Source organism: Numida meleagris, chromosome 11 (genome assembly GCF_002078875.1).
Source record: "Numida meleagris isolate 19003 breed g44 Domestic line chromosome 11, NumMel1.0, whole genome shotgun sequence".
NCBI classification, from domain to species: Eukaryota; Metazoa; Chordata; class Aves; order Galliformes; family Numididae; genus Numida; species Numida meleagris.
In genome coordinates, this window is record NC_034419.1 from 16,655,985 (window position 1) to 16,681,781 (window position 25,797).

General features: G+C 38.3%; 1 protein-coding gene and 1 long non-coding RNA gene across 5 annotated transcripts in view; one reads left to right on the forward strand and one right to left on the reverse strand.

Annotated features, from left to right (window-relative positions):
- LOC110404830 overlaps nt 1–25,797 on the forward strand; it is a 362,084-nt gene that overhangs the window by 79,570 nt on the left and 256,717 nt on the right. For all 4 annotated transcript variants that reach the window (XR_002442508.1, XR_002442509.1, XR_002442510.1 and 1 more), the window contains one exon: nt 18,758–18,869. This is a non-coding gene — a long non-coding RNA (uncharacterized LOC110404830). The remainder of the gene's footprint in view (nt 1–18,757; nt 18,870–25,797) is intronic.
- Nucleotides 1–25,797, reverse strand: part of PDZRN3 (PDZ domain containing ring finger 3) — a 124,173-nt gene that overhangs the window by 17,173 nt on the left and 81,203 nt on the right. The gene's annotated exons all lie outside the window — the stretch shown is intronic.

Below are 25,797 nucleotides of genomic sequence, written 5' to 3' on the forward strand. Positions count from 1 at the left end.
CATAACACTTATTACGCTGTCATCTTTGGTTTAGAGAGGCAAAGACACCAAGTTTTTTTGTTAAGCCAGCTGAGAATGGAAGATGTTAGCCCTGCATTTGCATTCCACTAACAGTTGTATTGACCACAATTGCTCACAGTAATGCATAGCATGTAAAGTTTGGCCCGGTCAAATTAGATATCATTAACTTGCCCAATTGAGCAGATTACTTTAGAACAATTTGTACAGCTGTAAAATTAAGTTCAGTGTAATGTTTTCGCTGGAAAAAGGAAATGCTGATTATGGTTCCAGTTTTATTATTTGCCACAAATTAAATGTAGCACATTTCACTGCGTGCATCCTAATTCTTTTGGTACAACTAAGTATAGTGAGCCATCAAAATAAAAGAATCCAAATTGCAGCAAGCATAATTTTTTCCAGAAATGTGCTAAAATAACTCTTGAGTAAGAAACTTTTTATGTGAGCTGATTTCCACATCTTTATATTAAAGTCTGGGAAAATCACACAAAGGATAGCTTTCCAGTTTATTCCCTAGTATTGTAAGTAACCTGTATTCTAAGCATTTTAGTAGAGGTCTGTTAAGATTCCTTAGGACAATTCATTGCTGAAAATCTGTGGACTGGTATCCCCTTTGTGCTTTCATATGTGATTTCTATGTAAATAATCAAACTGCAAAATCAGACTGATGTAAGTTAGGAATCAGGCAGTAGTTAGACTGTACCGTAATTGTATTTCTGTGATGTATGGCAGCATCCTCATCATACTAGGCAACATTCTCTGGCCAGAAGCCGTTCACACAGTGAACGGTTTCTGGTCAGTCTTTGAATCTCTTACAAAGGACTGACTCCTTAATTCACACTGGGTAGAATCCTTTTAGCTCTGCAGGATGTTTTTTTCCATCTGCAGTTAGTTGTAGGCAAGATGGTGTACATTATTATATTTGATTTATTGAGAATTGTACTAACAAAGTAAGAGTTAATGGGTTGCACAGAGTTATCACTCTTAACCATTCAGATTCCAAATGAAGAATGATGGAAGAGGAAGCAATGATGGAAAAATATGCTTTAAAGCAATTTGCAGTCGGGAAATTATACTGCTCAAGATTAGGCCCTTAAAAAAATAGTGCAAAGTGCCACATTGTGCACTAAATACTGAGCACTGGATAGTTTATATTTACATTTATCTTTTTTTAATCATTTCCTATTCCAGCATGATAATACCACTTTTTTTGTTGTAGGGACATGAGGAAGGGAGTGCTACATTTCGGTAATAAAAGCTAGTAATCCTCAAGTGTGCTTACATGTACATAGCCAATGTGCTTTTTTGTCCAGGAAGTTAGCCAGTGTTGGTATTCAATTTCTACTAGCAAAATGATTATTAAAAAAAAAATTCACTGGGATGATTCCAATGATCTGATATCTGTTGTCCATGTGGAATTAGCACTTGTGGCTAGTTTTGAGTTCTTTTGAAACGTGAGCAAATAGATCATATTGATTAAGGTATTTCCCTGTTATCTGGAAAGTTTGTCACAACTGAGGAACTCCCAGTGCTTAAAAGCCAATGAATATAATTTGTACAGTTCCACTTTGTTAAAAAAGTGACTGTACAAACATAATGTTTATTCCTAATGTTGCTCAATTGTACTCAGCAAAATTCTTCTTTATAAATAGTTACATCTGGAACAACACAGAAAAAAAAATCCATGCATATGAATGCTGCAGAAGACTGCCAAAAAACTACAAATACGCATAATTTCTTAAGAACCTTACATGCCATGTGACAGAGACAATGGGATCTTTCATGGCAAAAAAAGATGGATACATTAACTGTTAAAATGTTAAAATGCTTAGCTTTTGTGCTTTCTTTGCATTGGAACTAAACTGAATATGAGAAAGCTGGTGTTAAACTAGAATGTAAAGAATGGACCTTGATGAAATTTGTGGTGGAGCCAGATAGGAGGGTTAACAACTATATGAGACACAGATATAAATCCTGTGAATTAAGACTGTATGCTAAACAAGGAAGTGATGCTAGAATTTTTTAATAGAAAATCTTCAGTGCTTAAATTGTCACTGCCTAAAAGGGTCCCTAATTGGGTATTGGAGGCACAGTTTACCCTTAACGATCAGACAAGAAATTGTTTGTTTAATTGTTAAGGCAAGTAGTTACAAAACTAAATTACTGAAGGATACATTGTATTCTTCAGTGCTGGGCATGCCTTTATTAAGGCTGAATATCTTTTTGAGGGTGATTTTCACCTTCATATACAAATGAATCTACAAAAGCTACACGTGAAAAGCTATACAGTTAATAGATGTGTTCAATTTAGCTTGAATTTAACATTATGTACATAAGAAGGGTGCAGAGAGCATGCTAGCATAAACATGGGATAATTCTGTTCGGGTGGTCAGTGTCTCCTAGAAGCTTTCTTTTAATACTTGAAATGAAAATAAAATAGTTACTTGAGCTTGATTTGATGGTTACTAAAGTCACTGGGAGTTTTGCCTTTGCGATGCCTTAGGTTCTGACTGAAGCAAAGTACCACAGCAAAGCAAAATGTTCCAAAGCTGAATGCTCCACTAGCATTCAATAGGCATGGCCAAAGACTAATATGTGGAAAGAAACATGCTGTCATGGTCCAATACAATAAACATGATGTATGTTTTTAATCGAGAAGAAGAGATCTGAAAAACAAGGTACAACAGGTGAGAAGTAACACAAATCTAAATGTTCCACCAATGAATAAATGGAAATGACATCATAAACTCTCATTTCAGTCCTGGGGCTTTCAGTAGTGCTGAAGTAAACAGTGAGAAAAATTCAACAGTAATTAATAAAAAGAAAATAAAGATGACAATATGCTAAATCTGTCAAAAAAAAAACAAAAAAAACAACGAAAGAAAGAAAGCAGCAGATCAACTTTACTGTTGAACCCTAAATATCAGAACAGCACGTGACAGGACATGTGAAAGCACCAAGTATAACACAACTTGTACAGAAGAGTACAACTGTACTCTCCTGGGCTGCGAGGGCACATTGCTGGCTCATGGCCAGCTAGCCATCCATCAGTACCCCCGAGTCCTTTTTGTCAGGGCTGTGCTCCATCCTTACATGCCCCAGCTTGTACTGATAGCGAGGGTTGCCATGACCCAGGTGCAAGACCTTGTACTTGGATTTATTGAACCTCAAGACATTTACCTGGGCTCACTGCTGGAACCTGTCTAGGTCTCTCTGAATGGCATCCTGACTCTTGGGCATGTTGACCACACCCCACAACTTGGCATCATCTGCAAACTTGCTGAGGTTGTGCTCGATCCCACTGTCTTATGTCATTGGTGAAGATGTTAAAGAGCACCGGTCCGAGTACTGAGCGTTGCTGGACACCACTTGTCACCAATCTCCATCCAAACACTGAGTCATTGACCACCACTCTCTGGGTATGATCTCACAATGAGTTTCTCATTGGTTACTTGAACAGTCCACCCATCAGATCCATATCTTTCCAATTTGGAGAGAAGGGTGTTATGGGGGCTGTGTCAAAGGCCTTAAATGAAGTTCAGATAGATGACATCAGTGGCTCTTCCCTTGTCTACTGATGCAGTTATGCCATCATAGAAGTGTCTCAGCATAAGAATTTACTGTGTGTCCTTTAGTTATTTTGGACTTTATTTTTGCTTAAATAATGCACGACGTCTGTTGGGTCTTGGTAGTGTAGTACAGAAACTAGAAAGATTTCTGTAAAAGAAAATTAATTTTCCTTTTATCAAGTTAGACTGATTTATATGGGTTTTATGTCATGAATGGTAAACATTTGTATGCGTTGTACAGCTTGTTGGTTCTTCTCTGCTTCACATGTCACAGAAAACTTTTTTGCTTAAGAATGAGTAAGCAGCTTTTCTTTGTAGAAATACATGCAAATCCTTGGGAAGTGCACTATAAAATGCTAGTTCTGTCAGACTACAGACGTCTGTGCTCCATTTAAAATACTCTTTATGGTCTGATTCACTTCTTTAGCAAGTTCTTAAGAAGTCTGCATATTATGAAAAAGCAGCAGAACTTTAAAGATTTTATAGAAACTAGAGCAGCAAAAACCCTGTTTTCTAAACCTCCTTTTCCTCAGGAACTGGAAAAGGAAGGTTCAAAATATAGGTTAATTCTTCTTGCAGCTCCATCTAATCCCTCTTTTATTTCCCTCATATGGGCAGTTTCTCTTTTTTTTAGAAAAAAGAATTATACTGTTTAGTAATGGACTGTTTCCATGTGTGTGCATTTCCTTCTGCCTTGTGAGCCGTCCATGACAAAATAGTTAAGACCAAAGAAAAATTCTTTTCTTAAGAGTACAGAATCCATTTGTTCATGAAACCATTAACTTCCAGACGGAAAATCTTGGTAAAAAGACCACTGAAATAAAGGAATTTTTATTCTATTAGTAATTAGCTCATTTATGTATTGACAGTACAGCACCAGCACTGTACACTGCATTCTGAAATGTACCTGCTTCTGGCTGGATTTTATCGTTTGCTTCAGTGAAAACAGTTTTAGATCAGTGTTGAGGCTTCTGAAACTCTTGCACTTTCTCTACATACAGAGTATACTTGGAGTCATTTTTCTTAAACATGCATTTATCATGTTAAATGATTTTAAGTAAGGGCAGAGATACTTCTACATATTTTGTCGGTATTAAAATGACAATCTTTTGCATATCTGCTCATGGCTTAATAACCTTGGTCAATATAAAACCAGACAAGTTTACAGGTCTTCCCTTTTTAATGACTCTGCTATCTCAGTTGCATGGCCCAAGGGAACCAATCAGTTATATTTATGAGTGAGGTACAAACAACAGCCATAAATAATTATGAACTGCTAATGAGGAATAACTCAGTAACTGCAATTACTCACTTTCTCTCATTTTCTAGTTTTGCCCATGTATAGAAAACATGGGAAAATATTTTGAAGAACGATGCTTTTGCAGTCATGTTACTTCACAACAGTCCCTTTCCCATTTCTGCACTGTTGCTTGCTATTTGCAGTTTCCGAGTCCTTCCTCCCACTCCCCTCCCTTCTTCCATGAACGTCCCCGTAATGTAAGGTGGGGAAAGAGAAGTTCGGGCTAGCTCTGAAGATATCTGCCTTGAAGAAGGTTTTTGAAGTTGCTGTCAGGAAGAGATGGAAAAAATGCCCAGTGTTGCTAACTGGGAACCCAGCAGCTGGGTTCAGCTGGGAGCCTGCTCTTTCAGTAGCTACCTGGTATCAGGTATCTGCAGATACGCTTTGTGATCTTGTGCCACCTGCTTCCAGCAGCAGAGTAGTGCTGTCAGCTGAAGAACACAAACCATAGAAGCTGTAGTGTAGGCAGAAGTCCCGTCACCACCTCACCTCTGTCTGTTCATTCCATGCTGCTTGAACATGTCCTAGAATTTCCAATGTGCTATTTGTGTAAAAAAAAAAAAACAACCAACCTTAATTTTCCTTTATTTGGCTAAAATTGATTGCAGCTTTACAGATACAATAAGGTATGCACAAGAGCCTATGTTGCACTCTATGAGCAAGCCTTCTAAATTAAAAGAGGCTTTATTATCAACTGTTATTTTTTAGTGGATGAATGTCCAATTTCTCAAAAATGATGCTGTTGGATCTAATTCTCTGTATAAGTGAATACGGTCCATGAAAATGCAAAAACAAAATATTGTTTTAGTCCGATTGTACAATTAGTCTTTCTATGGAGCATTTTATTCCTCCAGAGTTCCCAATGAGTTTGATAGCAGTGTTTGGAAATTGTACTGAATACATCTAAGGTATTGTCTCAGGGTAAAGCCAGAAGAAATTTCAGCACTTAGAAATGAAATTAGAAAGTGCCTAGTTCCTGTACCAGTGGAGAGTGTGCCCCATCACCTACAACAGGATCACATCCAGAATTATCATTGGGTTGAAACAAGCAATAAAAGCTGTACCATGACGCTTCAGTTTTTCTTTTAGATGACAGCCCCTAGCTTTTTACCTAAAGATATATTGTATTAGTAGGAAGGCTTGCTTCAATAGTCACTGTTTAGTGAATATTGAAGTGCTGTGTATGTACGTATACAGTGAAGTATATGTATTATTTATTTATTATTTATTCTTCCATCCTCCTGTCAAATTCCTAACTGGTTCAGAAGGACTAGCTAGACCTGCTTACATTTACCTACCTAGCCTCTGAAAGAAACAGTCCGATTTATGTAAAAATGTAGAGTTGTACTACCCTAGTGAAAATGAAGCATGACCTTTTGTTTCATTATTAATGAACGCAACAAAACACATTTATTAAATCTGCACTTTTTCATTAGTCCATATGTTTCCTTTTTCCCTGCCCATGTCTGACATGTGACAGTAAAGCACAGAGTGATTGTCCCTAGTGCCTTCTCCCTTGTGACTTCTTGCCACCTGCTTCATAGCATTAAACAGATGTGTAAGTGCAAAGCATTACAAAACCCATCTTTTCAATCATTTATCACTTAAAATAATAATACAAAAAAGAAGAAATAGACCTATGCTATGGTTAATCAATTTATCTGCTAAATATAAAGAAAAAAGGCACTGTCAATTTTAGGGAGATTATGAAGCAGTAAGATATTTCAGGTGCACAGTAGGTCAAGTTATCTATTTATATTGCAAGTGACCATAAAGCATTTTGTTTATTTCATATCACAACTTGTTTATGTTCTTTTAATGACCAAGATATTCCTCTAGCATGCAATAAGGAGTATCTTCAGATAAATTCTAACGGAGGCATTACATTATTCATCGTCAAGTGAAGAGGAAAATTTCAATTGCCAGTTTCTGGTAAATGCCTAATTAAGAAAGGGGACTTCTGAGTCACAGACAGGCGCCACAATCATTAAAGGGCAGTTTTCTGAAGATTATGAGTCTCCAGTATGTCAAGCAGAGTTTTTCTACAGCTGAACTAATTCAGCGGTAGAAAACCCTGTCTAGAACAAAGCCCTTGGAATTAATATCTTGTTTAAGCAAACACATGCCTACTTTGAAGTAACTGTGATAGGTTCACAACTGTTACTGAGGTCAAGTTTAATGGTAGCAAAGTGACGGAATATAACTTCAGCACTATTCTTAATTTCAGCTGCAGCACAGAAAGTGTACATACAGAGCATCTGAAGCCATATAGTGCATATCAAGTACTTTACTATAATTGGCACAACCAGTTCAGTCTTAACATTGAAAACTACTAACTAATTCTCTGGCTGCCCAATTAAATTTGAGAGTGTGAAAAGCATATACACATATATACACAATTATTTTTGTTTCCCAAACCTTACAGCTTTAATTAGAAATTTCTTTTTGAGATGGATTTTTGTTTTGGCAAGCTCTGATCTGGCCCTGATTTGGGATAACATCATTGCTTAGAAATGTTTAAGTCTAGTCAGACTACGTCCTTGAATCAGTCTTTGTTAATGCTGATTGCTTTATTTTTTGTAATTCTAAATATGTGAATAGAATTCTAATGACAAAGGGAGGCGTATCAGAGATCAGCTCAGTGCAACTAGCTTGTGTACCAGTCTCCTTGTAAGACCTGCTGCTGGAAGTTGAAAATGAAATATAGTGTCAGCTACTTCCTCATCACTACCATCTTCTCATTAGCACAGCAATTTGTATGCTAACCTTGGTGTTAATATTACTTTGGCTGCATAATCTCTTAACCTAGTTTACAGGACAAATCCAGTTTGCCCACTATTGTTTTTACCAATGCTGTTATTATATTTGTCTCGGAAATGTGCCAGGCAAAGAGCATGTGGACAGAGCTTTCAAGTTCTTAGAACACTAAAAGGTCATTACATCAACTGTTTGTTTAGACGTGAGAGGTGCCAGCTCAACAGTCAGAGAGGTAGAAGTCATCTGCCCTCAGATCATCTGAAGCAAGGGCAGTTGCAGTGCGAGCTTGTTTCCTGCCAGCATTTCTATGCTTGTTCTGGAGGGATAGCCCAGAGGAAGGAGCTGGTCCCCATTCTGGCTTAAACCACAATTTCTCATCTCAAAGTGTAGGTTTTGATGGGTTGTTGTTACAATATCTTCCCACCATGAGAAGCGGATGGACTCCATCATCTTGAATCCCAGGAAATAGCTCTGAAAATTGCCTGTACAGTTAGAGTCATTTGATTTAAAATCCTGTGTTCCTATCCTTGGAATTTTTAGATGTCTACTTGAGAAACTCTTATCTTTCAAAATGTGTGTAAATGTGTGCTTAGAGTGAGATAGGTAGCTAGAAAACCGAGGCTCTAATCTTTATTTTTATTTTACAAACTCAAAAGCCCTGCCTCAGATGCTGTATTCTTCTCTAAGTTTCCTTCAAAGAAGATTACTTTTTGTTCCCCAAAGTATTTCCCTACAAAAGGAAGAGCCCGTATTTCTGCTGTTGTTTGTACAGGAGCTAAAGACATTGAGAAAAGAAAACTGGAAAACCGGCATGCAACATCTTCCCAATTTTATGATTTTACCCTGAAGAAAACTCTTTCCCCTTGTCCCTTTTCACCAACAAAAATATTCTGGAGAAAATTTCCATATAAATTGAAACCCAAACTCTAATAGCTTGTAATTACTTTATTTCATAAGCTACATGCAACTGGGAAGTGAACCTTAGGATACATCTATAGTATATGCATCATGTTGCTGCCCTCAGCATGCTTATCACCAGTGACACTGTTCTGCATCAAGATTTCAAGATGCCACAGTCCCCTTTGTATTTGTAGTACAAAGCATTGATATGCGCAGCTATGATAGCCTTTAATGACTAGGTGTCTTAATTTGCTTTTTATTATGTGATTAAAGGTACAATAAGGTATGTGTTCAACAAGAGGGAAGACCATTGTTCTGCATCATTAAGCTCACAGCAGCCCAAAAAGAAATTGTAGGCAATGTGCCAAAGCCCTTAATGAAGAGGATCTCTTTGAATTATCTATGGATGAGGAAGGGATAAAGCCTGAGCCCTGGTATATTTGATCCTCTTTGTGCTCTCTGTTATGAGGACTTAACGGAGCCAGATGTACCAGACCTTCTGGAATTGTATTTTATTGAAGCATTATTTTCCCAGCCACATTAAAGCTCTTGGCCTAATAGAGAAAGTGCAGTTATGTACTATTATTAATTCTTGCAAATGTTTTCTGAATTCCTACACCTCAGAGTCATTAACCTTCTAAAAATAAGGTTAAGGGGATTTATTTGTAACAATGCCCAATATTTCCTAAAACCGAATTTTGTAAATTTTGGTCAAACTCAGACTTTGAAAAAAGCATCGTTTAGTTTTCTTGGGAGTGGCACTGTCAGCTTAGGACATGATATTAGGGTTACACGGATGATGCAAAATAAAACCTACTGTAAGAGGTATAACTGCTAACATACTTTAGAACTTTTGTCTTTTATATCCTGATATTTTAAATGAAAATGATGCTTTATATCCCTTACTGTTAAATTTTTAGTGATTGCTCTCAAGTTATATGAGGAAGCATTTTTATAGTCATAGTGACATTTAATTAGCTGGACATTCTCCCTAAGCTGTAGAATTCCTTCTCACCTATCTTGTGAAAAAGAGAAATCGAAGTAGTATGCTGTTGAAATAATTTTGCACAATAATTTGTATTTTGGAATAATCAGGGTATATAGGTATATATTTTTAAAGAATTCAGATCTATGTTAGAAATCCTAGTTTTATAGGATTACGTGCACCTTTCACTTCTGCAGGAGCTGAGGGTATTCCAACCATGTTTCCCCAAAGGACTCTCATGCTTAACATGAATCACTGCTGCTGTGCACTGAGCTGCTTCCGCTGCAGAAACAAGGTTGCAAGGCTTTGCAGGTTGATTTCTAAATCCAAACCCCTGTCAGACTGCCCTGCACCAACAGTCAGCACCAGATAGTTCAGTCATCTCAGGTATCACCAGGACTGTTCCTGTGACTGATTTTAAGGACATGTACTTAAAGAACGGTGCCCTGCATCTGTTATGAGATGTCAATAAGTTGCAGAGGTTTTCTGATTCCTTCATTTCACATCAAAAATTGCAAAAGCTTTGTAAAGAATTACATTATGAATAATTTGTTGCTCTGGTTGTTGAACTTCTAAATGGGGTTCACTGATAATCATCGAATCTAGACTGCACGAAAACTTGGTGACCCTGGGGAATAAGTAACTATCACAACAGCCACTGCGTGATCTGAGCTGGGGGCTCACCAACAGAACCAGCACCAACTCTGCTGTTGCAGGCAGCACGTGAAGCCAGTTCTCAGTATGAAACAATATCCAAGAAATCTGATTATCTTTCCCTGAAATTCTTCCCATCATCACATGCACAGCAGCTTAGCAAGTGGAAGTGAGTTAGTATAAATAGAAATGACAGTAAGCATGTCTTTCTATTTGTTCTCACAAGTTTTTTTCCTCCTCAAAGCAACGGTGTCCTATGGGTAAGCAAGTGGGAATTAGATCAAAACTATGTCTTTAAAATTTAATCACTTCCCTATTAGCATAACATACAAAACACATATATTATTCACTGTGTTGTCAGTGCCATCAGTATCTGTGATCAAATGCAGGTAGCAGCACAGCAAAGAGCTTGGGGTTTCACCGCTTTGCGATGCTGAGCAATACCCTCTGCCGGCAAGCAAAGACATGGCAGCACTGGGAAATGTCACTCCCCCCAGTCCTCATGTCACTTGGCAATTGTCGTGTATTCTAAACAGCACTAGGAATGGCAAAGTAGTAAAGTACAATTTGAGAGATCTGGATATTTTCTATTTATCTGTAGTGTTCAATGCACTTCATGTTTTCGGGGATTAACAATCATCTGCTGATGGTTATTTCAAGAGATCAGTAAGAGTGTGTCTCTTAAAAACCTGGCCATCACTGGTTTGGTCAAAATTATGCTCCAGGTGCAACAAAGTTAGAAATTTCAGAGAGATAAACAATAGAAGGAAAAGCAGAAACTCAGGAATGGTATTTTTGTAACAGAAGTTGGTGTGTTATCACATTTTTTGAAAACTTATCAGATGCTCAACATGAATAATTGGATGTATAAAGATCTGTAGAGTATTAGTTTTCATCTGCTGTCAATTCTGGCTATTTGTTAACTGGTATTCCTGCACTTAGAGGTGAAAGAACAGGACATAAACTTGTATTGGCAAGGAATCAGACTCAGCAGTGAATGAATGCATGGCACAGAAAGAAGTATTTATACGTACTTGTAAGAAGAGACAAAACCTTCTGAGCATCAGTCACTGCCTGTGTCTTCCTAACTTGCTAAAAAAGAGTGTGTGAGCAAGCTATGACCTCCTCATGAAATTTTACTAATACATACTAGAGAAATAAAGCAGCGCCCTGTTTCTTGATATAAAATTATGCAAAAAGTTTGATGTATAATAGCATATATTTAAATATTTGATGTTCTGCAAGTGTAAGGTAGGGAAGGTAAAAACACAATCATTATCTTACACACATGAAATTAGGCAACAGACCCTTTCATTTCCACTTGTATAAGCAATTTTTGGTATTCCATCTTCCCTATCATTAACAGTGGTTACAAGCCTAAAAGAGAACATTTGCTTTTAGAAATGAAATCTAATGCTTTACCTGACAAACTTCATACAGTAATTTGTACTGTTCTTCTTGCTTCTGTAGAGTGCACAAACTGCATCCCATGTTTAAACAAGTGGCAGAAAATATCTTCCTTATTCAGCAGTGCAGCCACAGAAATCTCTGTTAACAAGCATGCATGCAGATATCCTTTGAAACACCTAGGTGGGTCGGCTGACCTGGAGCAGATCACAGCGGTATTGCACAGAACGTTGCAGAGCAACCGTGCTCTTTTCTATACAGCTTTCCTCTCCCTGGCAGTACACAACACTCCCTCTGCTGCTTCACTCGGGCTGCCGTACTGAGCTCCAAAGCGCTCACTATATACTGCTGCTCATGCATATTAATCAGCTCTCATTGACTATTCATAACAGACAGTGATACAGAAGCTATAATTGCCAACTATGACAGCTGAAATTTCTCTAATTAACAGGCAAGTGCTTCAGTAGCAGGCATAATAAAAGACACTAACAATTTTGTAAACCATTTTGTAGCAATTACAAATAAACATGACTACATTTTACTACGGTCCCTCAGGATAATTCTTAACATATTTAAGCAGACCAGAAGTACATTTTAAATGTAAGGCACAATGCAATGAATCTAATAGCATGCAACTCGGCAGTGGCTGCAGCAAAGTTGAATATACTCAGGGGCATTTATTTTTGTCTCATACTGTGTTGGCATCTGAGAGGCTCAGTTATAGCAGGAGATGACTGAACTAGGAATTTAACACAACACAGAGAGGCCATCCCTGTCCCTGAGAGCTTATGTACAGCCATCAGGGCTTGACTGCAAAGCAATAGAGACGTTACTGCTTAATGTAGGTGGATTTAGGAAAAAAAAATAAAGGAAAGCATAGGATTAATATTTATAGATTAGCTTTAGATTAATATTTATATCAACCAAAACATGGCCATCCGTGCTGATTTCTCTGTTTTATTATAACTCAAAATATTCCCCATTTAAAAAAAAGATATACAATAAGTATGGCATGTATTCAGTATTTGAGTGCCTCGATCTACCTGTGCCACAGATGTAAAACATCAGTGAACTGCCCAACAAACTAGGAAAGTACCTGTAAGCCTTATGGCTGTTGCTCAGCCTGCAGGAAGTGCTGCCCTGCGTCATGAGTTTGGATTTATCACACTCTTTCCAAATGTTTAAACATTTAGAACGTGTGCATTTTTACAATCTTATTTCAGTTTATTCTGGTACAAAGAGAAGAAGCCAGAGTAACATAGGAATGAGATGAAAAGTTTAATTCAGATATAGGTGTTTCATGGCAGAGGGCCTTGATCTCATGCTATGGTCATCTACCTGGTGTCTGACTCTTGGCTTAGCGGATTTCAGAGGAAATTTTGAGTGAGGATCATGTGCAGCTTTTATGTACAACATCACTACATAGGTATCTTGCTGTAAGATGCCCAGATGTTGCTACAATTATGCTGACACAGTTTGCATTAAAATGGTCATCTACTAAAATGCAGTTCCTGCTGTGTACATGTTGTAGTGCCAGATTTACTAGGTAGAGACTGTGACAAGAAGGGATCCTAGGGATCCCTGCACACTAGAGAATGTGTTTTGGCAGCAGTCTACCCATCTCTGGGAAACAAAGGTGGGAGACCTCTTCACATCCCTGCCAAATGTCAGAAACCTCCAAAAGGAGATAGGGACTCCATCCCTGTGACGTTTGTCCCTCAGTATTCCCGCTGCAACAGTAACTTTCAAGGTTCGAGCAGCACGGATTGCCCAGGTCTACCTGCTGGCCCGCACTGCTGAAGGATTCCAGCTCTTGCTGTTAGATACATTTCAGCAGTGTACTGGGGACACCTCAGCAGCTGGTTCACAGCCAGTGGCTGTGGATCTTGAACAACTGGAAAGCTCTTGCATATGGGAATTAGTGCTCCCTCAGAGCAGGAAAGATGATGATAACTGAATTAAGTTAAGAAAAAAAAAGATCCTAGCAAAACTGTAAAGAAGTTTATGGCTCTGTCTAGATAATTTTGGGTTACGTGATTTGATTAAGCAACTTAAGGTAAAATTTTCAAAGATGTTGCCTATGGCTTTTCTTTTTTAATGCAATTATGTTAATTCTTAAATGCCACTTGCTATTGAAATGTTAAACTTCAGTTCAGGTGGCTGGGTCCAGTCAGGAATTTTTCTCAGAAATAGCATGCAGCTGGATATGATGAGAAATGAAACTGAAACATGCATGATATCTCAACTGCAATTTCAACAGAAATGCATCAATTTATTGTTGTTCTGTGGTGATGTAATAGTCTGTAAGAGATAATTTTTCATTATATCTAATAACTATCCCTGAGACCAGTAATAATCTGTTTTCATGAAGATTCATCTGATTCAAAAAGATAATCCGTACATCAGGTCAGGAGAGTAAGTCCGGCAGAAGTCCAGCAGAGCGGAGCTCTCCCATGTATGTGATGCTTCGGATTCTTCAGTTCACAGAGCGAGCACGTTGCTCAGCAGCAAGCAGCATGGCTTAATGCTGTGGCTGCCTTTGTTGCACCGTTGCTCTGGTAAATAAGCTAGCCCAAAAGTCAGGCCGGCAGTTAGCTCAACTGAGATATTTTCCATTATTGAAATCTAATTCATATTTCCCTGTTCATCTCGTGGACAGAAATTGTGGCACTGTCTCATGCTAGTATAGCCTAGTTTTTTATGGTACTTTGCCAAACTTCAAGCATTTGGGCTGAAAACTTCTATTCTGGGCATTGTCCAAGGTGGATTTTTGTTTTAAAAGGCAAACTTCAGCCACAGTGCTTTAGTCATTTCCAAGAGTAAGAGTACAGGAAAAAATATATTGCCTGCCCATGTTAAGAAATTTTGGATGTGTTTTCTTTGAGAAAGTTTTAGTATCAATGGAATTTGAAACAAGAATTTGAAGTTTGGCACAGGGATGGTTGGTGCTGTCCCTGTGAAAACTGCTAAATTTGGTCAGCCTTTCAACTGCTGTAGTTTGCATGTTCTCAGTAAAAAGTTGTTTCAGCTTTTCAGTGTAATTCTTATGAGACTTCTTCAGTGATGAACCAACTCTGTGGGTGACACCAGATGGTACAGAGAGACCCTCGCACTTCAGTTCCTTTACCTAATTGCTCCTTGTGAGGTTCAGGAATGGACCCTTACTGCTGGACGCAGGTAGCATGAAAAAGCCACCTGAACGACACAGGGTGTGTGATTGCCATAGCTTTGTAACATATGTGCACAGGCCAGTCTGTGTGTTACAGAAACTAGTAAATGTGTTGTATGTGGCTGAGGTAAAGCAGCTGCCTCGGTTTGTCCGGATAAGGCAGCTTCTCACTGGATCTGTCATCTGTGTTAACAATGTGTCATGTGTGGTCTCGGCATGCCACAGATAATGAGCTTAGCAAAATGTAGGCATAGAGAACATCTTACATCATATGTAATATGAATATTATATTGGTCCCAGCTGAATCTGAGCAATCCAGACTGAATGGGAAGTTACCGAGCCAGCTGACTAGGAACAATGGTAAATAGCCTTTGAATATACAAGGTGCCAGGAAGAGCTTTCATTAGCATTTATCTAGATTACTTGCTCCCCATCTGATAACACATGACCAAGTCTGCAAAATCCCTTTTACCAAGATATCTGGCTCCAACTATCAGGCATTTGCTTTTGTGTGTAAAAGCTAATTTCCAAGGAACTGAAAATGGAAAGTGTCCAGAGCGTGAGGGCCACTGCAAACAGCAGGGTGCTGCTCTCGTCTCCAGGAGGTAGGACGTTCCAGACAGGTTGTGTGTGATGGCTGGGAGGGAATCCTGTCCCAGCCTAAGGACAGGTTTTGCTGTTTGTGTTTGTCTCAGCTGCAACCTGCAATCTCTAGGCTTCTAACTAAAAGCCTAGTTTAAATTTTGCTATTCAAATGTTTGATTTATTTTACGATTAAGCCTGTCAGATGTTGGCAGGTAAAGGGAATGCACAAGACCTATGCGCTTGAAGTGTCCTGTCTGCACAGGCTGGTGAGTCAGAATAAAGAGGGAAATGAAGAGCTCGTGAGGGACCTGCACCCTAGAGGGGAACATTATTAGAGAACTCAAAGGCTAAAAAGTGCTCACTGCCAGCTTTGTCAGGGGTAGGGACTTGCACTGCCAAGTGTTGGCTCTTAGACAGCAGTTCCCACCAGCAAGAATAAACTCATGTCCTTTGTGCAAGGAGCAGATGGCACATAGCTGCTTCACAGATCTGGGCAAACACCAAGCACTGTACTCAGTTCTGGGGGTTCCTAATGTTTGAGTGGTTGACTGTTATGTTAGTAATGGTTTGGCATTGTTTATTTTGTTTCTTTAAATGTAAGTTGGCTTTGTTAGCATGTAGGTAACTATTTAACATTATATTTTTGTACGTACACTTAGCAAGTTCTTTTTAAACAAATGATTCCTATTTAAGGAGCACGATTGTGGAAATGTTTGCTTAGTGCATCAATACTTTAATTACTTTTCTTATTTTTACAAATATTTAAGACTTGAGAGAAACAAAGGCTAGAGAAGAGAACAGCTGCGACTTTATAAATAATTCTCACATTTGTGTGTTTTATAAACAGAAGTCAGGAAACTGTACAGATTATGATTACATAGAGTGGTGTGAAAGAAAACTGTTTGTGCTACACAACTGGACTTTAAAGCAAGTATCTGGAATTCTTAAAGTGTTTTAGGGTTCCTTTTAATTAGAGCCATTGGGTTACCTCTATTAAATCTTGAGAGCCTCTTTGTTGAGAAAGTGCTCTGAGTTCTCTTTCTCTATGTTTATGAGCAAATTTTCAATGCTACAATCCACTGATTGCTCTGGGAAGTGTTTGATTCTTAATAATACATTTAATTGATGTGGACCTACTTTAAAAATGCCCTTCTGAAAATTCTTTCATTAAATAATTGAAAGTAAATGAGGATTTTCTATGACATTGTGTAGGCACAAAAATTAAATGCATACTAAAAATACAAAGATCTCAATTCTGCAAATTTTTGCATATGGGCATAGCAATCTGCCTATACGCTGGAAGCTTCAAGATTGGAGCCAAAATATTTAAACTAAAACATACCACAAGAGAGGATGTGAAAGCAAATGTAAAACTTTGGCTTTATTCCCATCAGTTAATGTTGCTGTCTTGAGATCCTTATTTGCTCCACTTAGCTTCTCTGAAAGAGTTCCAATTCTCAGAAGTAACTTAAATGAAATGATATTTATTGTTAAATCATTGAAGAGACTGTTCTGTCCTCTAAGCTCTTTAAGAAGTCCGATATCTCCTTAATTAATGCCACTTGAGAAAGACAGTAACGTTATAGGAAAATTAGAGCAACATTATTGTAAGCAATGCAACACCAGCACGTACAAGAACACTACTGTGTTAACTCAGTCTTTACAAAGCAGAAATGATGAGGTCAGAATAGGGTAAATAACTGTTTAATATGCCACTGAGACCTTGTGATGGAGAGAATAAGGATGCTGAGAGCTGACCTATGGACTACAGATATCCTCCTCTTTGGGCTGCCTTTTCAGGTGTCTATTCCCACAGTGCCAAGTGCTGGTCAAAGATCAAGACAAAGGGTGATCCCTGAACCAGGGAATGTACACGCTGGATTTACAGAGACACAATTATGGAGTGGGTGAAACAAGGTTTTAGCTACTAGAGGACCAAAAATGAGCTAATCAAAAAAAGAAGTTCTCTCTCATGTATTAATAAACCAGTTCCAAAATTACCATCAGCAGCACTTCCAACCTAGCAATGCTGGAGTGAGGGACCTGGAGGCATACACTTTAAGTAGCTGTACTTCAGCTCAAATCCTGGACACAGTATCCTTGTCCATTTTCCCATTCCTGATAAAATGTATTCAGCCACTGAAAACACAAACCCAAAAGTATAGAAGACTGGCAAGGAAATGAGAAAATCTTACTATAGCCTGGATTTGTGCTCTAAAAGCTTCTTCTGTGTTAGAAGAAACCTCAGCTTCCTCTCAAAAAGCATCTTTGATTTCCTGGGTTTGATACTGGAACAGGAAAGCTTGCCTCCGTAATTTTTTACAGGTGATTTAACTAGATACTTTCTATTTTCTATTTAAGAAGAACTGCAAATTTAAGGCTGCACAAATTGTCGCTTTTTACATGGTAAAAGCACTGTGATCATTGTTAGCACAGTTACAAGAACGTTAAATTGAAAATTAAGAATATTTAGAGGATGAAAACAGATCATGAAAGAATACGAGTGTAGAGTTGATTGGCAGTTACACACTTCTGTTTACAAGGTTCATGTGTTGTCAAATCTAAAATTACTCACAGAGCATCTATCTCCACTTTGCTTTTGCAGTGAAATATCACTTTAGAGGGATAGCATTGGTAAGCACAGACTGCTGTGAGTGATGGTTCATTTTAAAATAAAAATGTTTTTTGTAAAAGCGATAATACTCTTTTATAATTTCAGAGCAGGCAAAATGATTCAGTGTACTTGAGTGCTGCATAGAAACTATTGACATAATACTTAATCTTTAAAACTGATAGACACGTGCCCAAAAGCTAATAAAGTTCATTCTAATACAAACGAGCAAGTAAAATAGTATATCACAGTCTGTGATAGCTTTGGATCTCGATCATATAACTGTAGCCCAGGGACAAAGAAAATTGAAGTGATTTAGAAAGGTAGCCAATAGGATTTATCTAATATTAGGGAGTTTGCTGAAGCAAAACAGTAATGTCAGAAAGAGACAAAGGTGTAAAATCCATTTGACTGTGTCCAAATGCTTCTACTCTTTGACCTTATCGGCTGCTATGAACTCCCTTTAAGGTCAGCAGAATAATACTTAATAATATGTGGTCAGAAATTGCCAAGACCTGCTAGGTATCACAGTCTTTACTGAGTTTTATATTTTAGCTCCTGCATTCATATTATGAATTTTAAGCCTTTTCTGTTTGAAAAGATGTTAGCTTTCATTTCTCAGTTTGTACTGTTCCAGTCTCAATTTGAAACAGAGCAAAACAGGAAGGCCATCTATGGTTCATTAGGTTTTATATTAACCATCTAATGAAAAGGATATGTGGGAATATTAAGTATTAATGGTAAAATGGCAGTCAATATGAAAAAAAGTTGCTGATATGTTTGCCTTTGTATTCATTTCTAGGTTCAGGTGCACAGGAGGTATCCGATTTCTAACCCTCCTTAGCAGAAAAAACCCAGAAGACGAGCAGACCTTGAATGAAATGAAATTTAAGGCTTTTAGGAACAAAGGAAATGTAAGTGTTCATTTTTGTCTTTGAAGTTGGGAAAGCTGCATTTCCACTGAAGGTGATAGGCACTAGCTCCAGAATTGGTCTGCGATTAATTCCAGCATGGGCACACAGAGGGGACCAGCAGTGACTGAGCCATGCTGGGTCCTGCACACATGAAGCAGCAGTCATCTCTGCTTCAGCAAAGTACTGTCAAAACAGATCAGACACACTGGGTAGGAGACAAGTGACTGAGGCTCATGGTGACTCAAGTGGTTTGCAGTCACAGAGACAGGCTGTGCCAGTGCTGTGAACTTCATCTGTGCTTTCCTAGTGCCAACAGAGACATAATCTTGAAACTCTCTTCTTCCAAATACAGAGGAACACAGAAAATGGCTAAAGTGCACTCTGAGTTCTCTATTGTTCAGTGCATAAAACACACCAACAATTTTGTGTGGTGTTTGGTTTCCATTTATCCTGTTCACCCTATAATCTTGCCAGCCTACTAAGCTGCAGCTACATTGTTCATTTCTTGTTTCGTTATGAAACAAATAGTATTGTGGTAATACCGATTTGATAAAAGATATTTTGGAGCCACAGGCCCTTCTCTAACACAGGAAGGAAATTTCTCACATCTAACTTGGCTCACTTTGAACACACAATTCTGGTCCAGTGTGTACAGTTCATTCCTGGACACCACAAAACTCACAGTGTTGTTCCTTCCACAGTTAACTTGATCTACCTCCATCTTAAGTGGTAGTGAAAGCTGTTTCCACTTGTTATTAGCACTGTATTTTTGTGCAGCCCTGTGAATCAATGGTACATGTTTACCTTAATGAAAAAAATAAATTACTTACACAGGTTGTTGTATTGGCTAACAACACAGAATTATCGTGTAGACCTACTTTCCCTGCTGTCCCCCCCCTCAATATACATACTCTGAGAACCAGTATTGATTAAGCAGAATTGAAATGAATACAAAAATATAAATGTTTGATAAAAGAAATGTGAAAGTACACAGGCAGACACAGTGATGAATACCCACAATAACCTAGAAATACTCATTCCTGTTGGAACATACATTCACCCACTAATCTTATAATTTAAAATGAAGCCCCATAGCTGCAGGCTCTCCACAGTGCAGGAAGTGCAATGAGATTGTCATGCAGACTCTTCTTTTTCAGACTGGTAAGCCTACCAAGAAAGTGAGATGTGCATGTTTCTTTTGCTTACTCTGCAAGAATAGATCAAGATCCTTGATAAGAATTTTACAGATACAATGTTGACTTAGAAGATGAGTACTAATTAACCAGATCATTTACTGTACGATTTACAGCTTAATTTTTTTTTTTTGTTTTTATATTTTGGGTTGTGGCTTGTCTGTTTTGGAGTATCAGGTATATAGTTGAGAAATAGATAAACATTTTAGTGAAACATATTATCCTCTGTCCATCTTTGCTATCTTTCCTCTTTCTCAGAAATGAGTGGGCTGCTGCATAGTACCATGCTTTCTGTTCCAATTATTTTTGTCTGTTCTGGCTATGATGAGGATAGAAAACTCACACACATTTTTTTAAGATGGTTCAGTGGAATGAACATACTGGATTGCATGTACATGTCTAGAGGCACAATCAATTCATGGCTGGAGGGAAGAAGCTTCAGGTTACTGAGAAAGGCACCTATGAAAATATTAAATAACTCACAAATAAAACACAGACAGTGAGGGCACCTACTTAACAGCTTCGTTGCCAATATGATGGTCGACATGATTTTCTTTGCTACTTAAAATCCCTTCCTGTTTATTGGCTGTGTTTAGCAGGTTATAAACTGACAAACGTATTCCTAGGTCCTTGATATTCAAGTTTCTGTATGCTTTCTTTGAGTTTCATGTTCTTAGCAGAGAACAGAAATCAAAATAATTAAAGCTTAAAATATTCTCATTTCATGGTGTGGCTAACAAGTGAAACTACAAGTAATGATGTAATCTAACATGTCAAAAAAGAAAATGAAAAGAGGAGACAGAAGGCAGGACGGAGCCAAGGGATGAGATGTGCCATGTCATCTTCTAATTAACTAACTGATCCTTTAAACTGTCAAAATCAGCAAGGAGCTCCACGGCCCAGTGTCTTATTAATATTCATATGAGGCCAGTAGAAGCTATGATTCCAGTCCCAGTGGTTATAGTTAAACATAAAAAAAAAAGAAGTCAGGCTCGCCAAGACTTCAGCAGCTCCACATTCATAAGGAAGTGCAGGCAGGCCACCCTGCTTTTCTCCAAACCTCTGCTGGGGGAAATTCTCTGAGGATGCATATTGATTTCTGAATTATTATGGGGGTTGTATATTGAAAAAACAATTACTTTTTTTCTTGCTATGAACTGCCACGCTGTTAATCTCATCGAGCTCCATGTTGTCAAATGAAAGAAAGATGCATGTAACGTTTTGTAATAAGAGTCCATTTTTAATTTTGAGCACACCAAATGAATATGCCGTTAATAAAACCCTGTCATTCAGAGGAATGGGTGAGTTCATTTTGCCTTGTAGGATGCAATTCAGGATTGTTTTTGCAGAAATCTGGGGCCCGCAAGCAAAATAATCTTCCATAATCTTCTTATAATACAATTACTCTCTTACAATTCAGCCTGCCAGTCTTTTCCCACTCTCACAAAGTAGAGTTTCCTGAACCTTGAAGTCTAAGGGAGCAGCTGACATTTGGTTTCTCCATTCATTTTCTGTTTAATTCTTCATGGCAGGACAATGCTTTTTTTTTTGTTTATATAAAACCACAAAGCAATCCTCTCTTCTCTGTATTACACAGTATATTTTGGGGCCCAATACAAGTCAGCCATTGACAGGTTTGTTCCTGTCTGCAGTAGAAGATGGGGATGGGGACATAATTCAGCACCCCCGGAGGTCAAAGGGTGTTTCAGTACTGGCCTTGTGTAAGTAATGTCAAGACCAGACTATTTTGAGGATAGCTAATCCCATTTTACACTTGCCATTTCTATCTGTGCACGACATAGTAGAAAGTAATGTATTATGCAGCATTTTACAGCAGTATGGTCCGAATAGGAGGAGCTGGGCCATAAATCATGTGCTATACCTCCCAATGAAAAAATAATTAAATAGTTTGAAATTCACCAATGAATTTAATTAAGATTCTAAAGGAAAAATATCTTCGGTTACCACCCTACTCCTTCTGTCACCTTTACCCCACCCATTACCAGTTTTCTTTGATGCCACCTTTTAGCAAGTTCAACACCAGCTCCTAGAGCAAAGCAAACTTGGGATCAGTCATCTGCTTCTGCAGCTCAATCCAAGTCCTCATCCTCTGCAAATGAGTAGGGCTAGAAGCAGAGCTCCTTGTGGAGAGCTGAGGGCAGAGCCCTGCTCCTTCTGCATCCCGCACCATCTTCCCGCACCACCTCACAGGATTGGTTCTGGATTCTCACCACGAAGTCCTCTAAGTCACAGCAGGGCAATTTTTAGCACCTTAAGTAACTGCTCCCAGGGCTCCTCCATTGGCTGCAGCACCAGGCCATGCTCCTGCAGTGTCAGCAAAGCAGTGCAAGGCTCTTGGCACTTCCAAAGCTGTGGTGCGCAGGCTACGTCCTCCTCCATGCAGGCAGACTGCCCTGACCATGAACATGGAACCCTGGGCCTATGATGTGCAGAAAAATGTACATATGGTGCTTACACAGATCTGAGATTTGTCTGGGCAGCCTCTAAGTGCCAGAAAAAAATGAATCTCTAAGCAAAGATATTAACCCAAACGGATAACAATGCATGTTTGTTCCACTGTTTAACTTCTACATAGAAAAGACAGGCTCAAATAAAAAAATTAAACACTTTAAACTGTCTGTCAGCTAGGTTAACATCAGGCACTGAACTGCCAGACCACAAATCTTGAATATGTTGACTCTAAATGTCTACCAGGAGCATATGTTATGGATCAAAGAACACACTGATTAATCCAGCAGAGACGAAAGTCTGTCACTTTGGTCATGGTGGCATGATACCACAGAAGACACTAGTGAGGAAGCAAATGAACAGAAAACAAGCGTCAGTGAATATAATAGCTATAAAAGGTTATCTTCTGAAATACAGTTTTATTAGCTCAAATATTGGGAGCACCTTTTTAATTCAGCATTTCCTGCTTTTTAAAAATCATAACATTCATAAGAATTTTTTGTATATTAATACATATCTGTTTCCCTGCTATCATTTTTTTTGAGCAGTTTATAATTTTTAGTGTGACAGCTGATACACGAAGCTACGTAGATTGGTGTAACACTCCTTGGAACCATTTGGAATCTCAGTAATGCTGCATTTAGAACTAGATTCTTTTTCTTCAGTAGTTTTAATGTATCTAGTCTGTCTTTCTCAACTAAAGGTTGCTTCAGCAAACGTTTCCCACAACTTACACAGGAATATTTCAAACGCTTTCCATTTAGATTGAGTGTTTACTTGGAAGCGTTTCAAATATTTTCCATCTCTGCACTCAGAGTTTCTTCCTTATACTGTAAGTTTAATTTAATTTTGTTTTGAATTTGAAGGAAAGAAAAAAAAGCAAAAACCTTGGATAATAAGACCTTCCTTAAATTCAAGCTGCAATATTGAAAATATTTCTTGTGCATGAGGTACCACAGCCAATAGTCTGTGGGGATCCTCTGCATGTAAACCAGGGATTTGTATGCAGATTATACTCAGAGGCATCTGATTCTTTGGAAAGAATGGAACTCCCAGCACTGTCTTTTAGCTTCCAGAACAGTCTCTGATTAAATTCTGCTGAAAGGCTCCTGATTCTGCTTGTCATTCAGTAGTGTTTTAATGTCCCCTACTTCTTGAAAAGATAGCTGCCTTTGTCATAATAATATCCTGTCAATGCATGCATGTATAGTTGCTGGGCTTAATGCATAATTTATGAATTAGATTTTTCAAAAACATACATTGAGTGGGTATATTAATGATACATGTTTGGTAAATTTTCTGTCTTGTTTTGGTGAAGGATAAGTTATCAGTGATCTTAGAAGAAGAGATATGTTTGTGAGTGTATGTGCATATTTTATGTTTGGAAATAAACATTTAAACCATGGTACCTATCAAGCATGTCAGAAAATACATGCACCTCCACTGTATTTGTGCTTTCTGGAGGAATAAACACTGCTGTATTAGGCAGGTTCCTTTAACAAGCCACTGTTCAGTTACACTTGTCCTCAGCTTGTTCTTCTGCATAATTTAAAAGACAGCTGTCATAGCTATATGCTATTTAGTCTAAAATCTGACACTCGTACAGTGTTAAAAAGCTACCTACTGTGCTCAGTGAGAGTGTGCCCGTTCCCCTCAACATCAGCTGGAGCTGAGGACACTTGTGCTTGGCAGTGGGACTCAAAACCTTTCAAGTTTGACTTAACCAAATAGAGAGACAGTGGAGAAAGTTTAGAAATGAAAGGTGAGAAAACTGAGTCTTTACAGTGCTGTTCCCAGTGCCTGTTACACTGGGCAAGGTGGCATTCTGTCCACCAGGACACAGTGCAGGAGGTCCTTGCAGGGCAAGCAGCCCAGGCCAGTGGCACCCAAGTAGCACCCAGTTCCCCGAAGTAACCCTTGGGAAGCAGTTGGTGGCTAATCCACAGCCTGACATTGGCTTGGAGAAACAGCATGAAGGCAAGGCCTTGAATGGAGCAAACCACTGGAAAAATAGCAGCAGCAACTCATCAAATCACGTTACACTACCAGAATGACCGGGAGTTTCTTCAGAAAAAGAATTCACTTTAATGGCAGAGTAAAGACTGAGCTCAGGATCCATGTGACTCAGGGATTGATTTATGCACTGCAAATATGCATATCCTTCTGAGAAAAGGCCATTTCCTGTTTAAAAATTTAAAAATACTTGATTAAACTCTGAGGTTACCAAACTAAACACATTACAGTATTTAGTCCATTAAAACTCAGAAAGCCCGTTACTTATCATGCAGTGATGCACTGATTGTATTTAATCTTTCCTCTGCCTGCAGTTGTTTTCATTTCCTGTGAGCAGCGTGCACCACCAGCAACAAAACGCTGTGAGCTTCTGCTGGCCAGCGCCAGAGCTGATTATAAAAACCTATTGTCCTTTTGGCAGTATTTGTAAGAAAATACCTACATTTTATGAACTCTTATCATTCTTACCATTGTAACAAACATATGAAAGCTGGAGCAAGATGATAATAAGGACACTTGAGCAAGCTTCACTGGAAAAACTTTATCTTTTACAGTTAAAATCTGTAAATGTCATAAGTTTTGATACTCTCAAATGTCTGAAATGCTACTTTTTGAAAAGCATTTTCAACTGAAGCTAGAAATAGAGTAAGCATGTTTCTTAAAGAGGAAAAAAAAGGTGAACCTTGACCTTTACTATACTTGTCCCATAATAGTTTGTTATTTACCAAATAACAAAGGCAAATACTACTATTACTCTAACATTCCCTGCCAGATCATGAATACACAGGGTGAATGATGCACTCAGACCCTTGTTTTCTCACACCTACTCATGGACATTTCATACAGCCAGCGCAGGCAGCCTTAGAAGTGGCAGTCAGCTCCGTTAAAGGAATTTATGAAACAGAGCTAAGATGGAGCACGGTGATAAGCCCTGATATCCAACTTAGTGCCAAAGATAATGATTTTCCATAAAGATCAAGTTCAGAAATACTTTTCTGTGAAGTTTATCAGCCAGCACTAATTCCGTATTTTAGATCTCTCTTTCTCCTCAGATTGGTGAAGAAACACAAGCTTCTAAAGGCTTCCTTCCAGGTCTGTGTTTCTAAATTCCCTTTCACACTGCCATTCACACTTTGAACATACAAAGCTGTGAAAGCACAAAGATGCTAAATCACAGTGTTCATGAATTTATTTTATTTCAAAATCGTGGAATAATTTTTGAGAAGCAACATCAGTTCTCAAAAAGCTGTAAT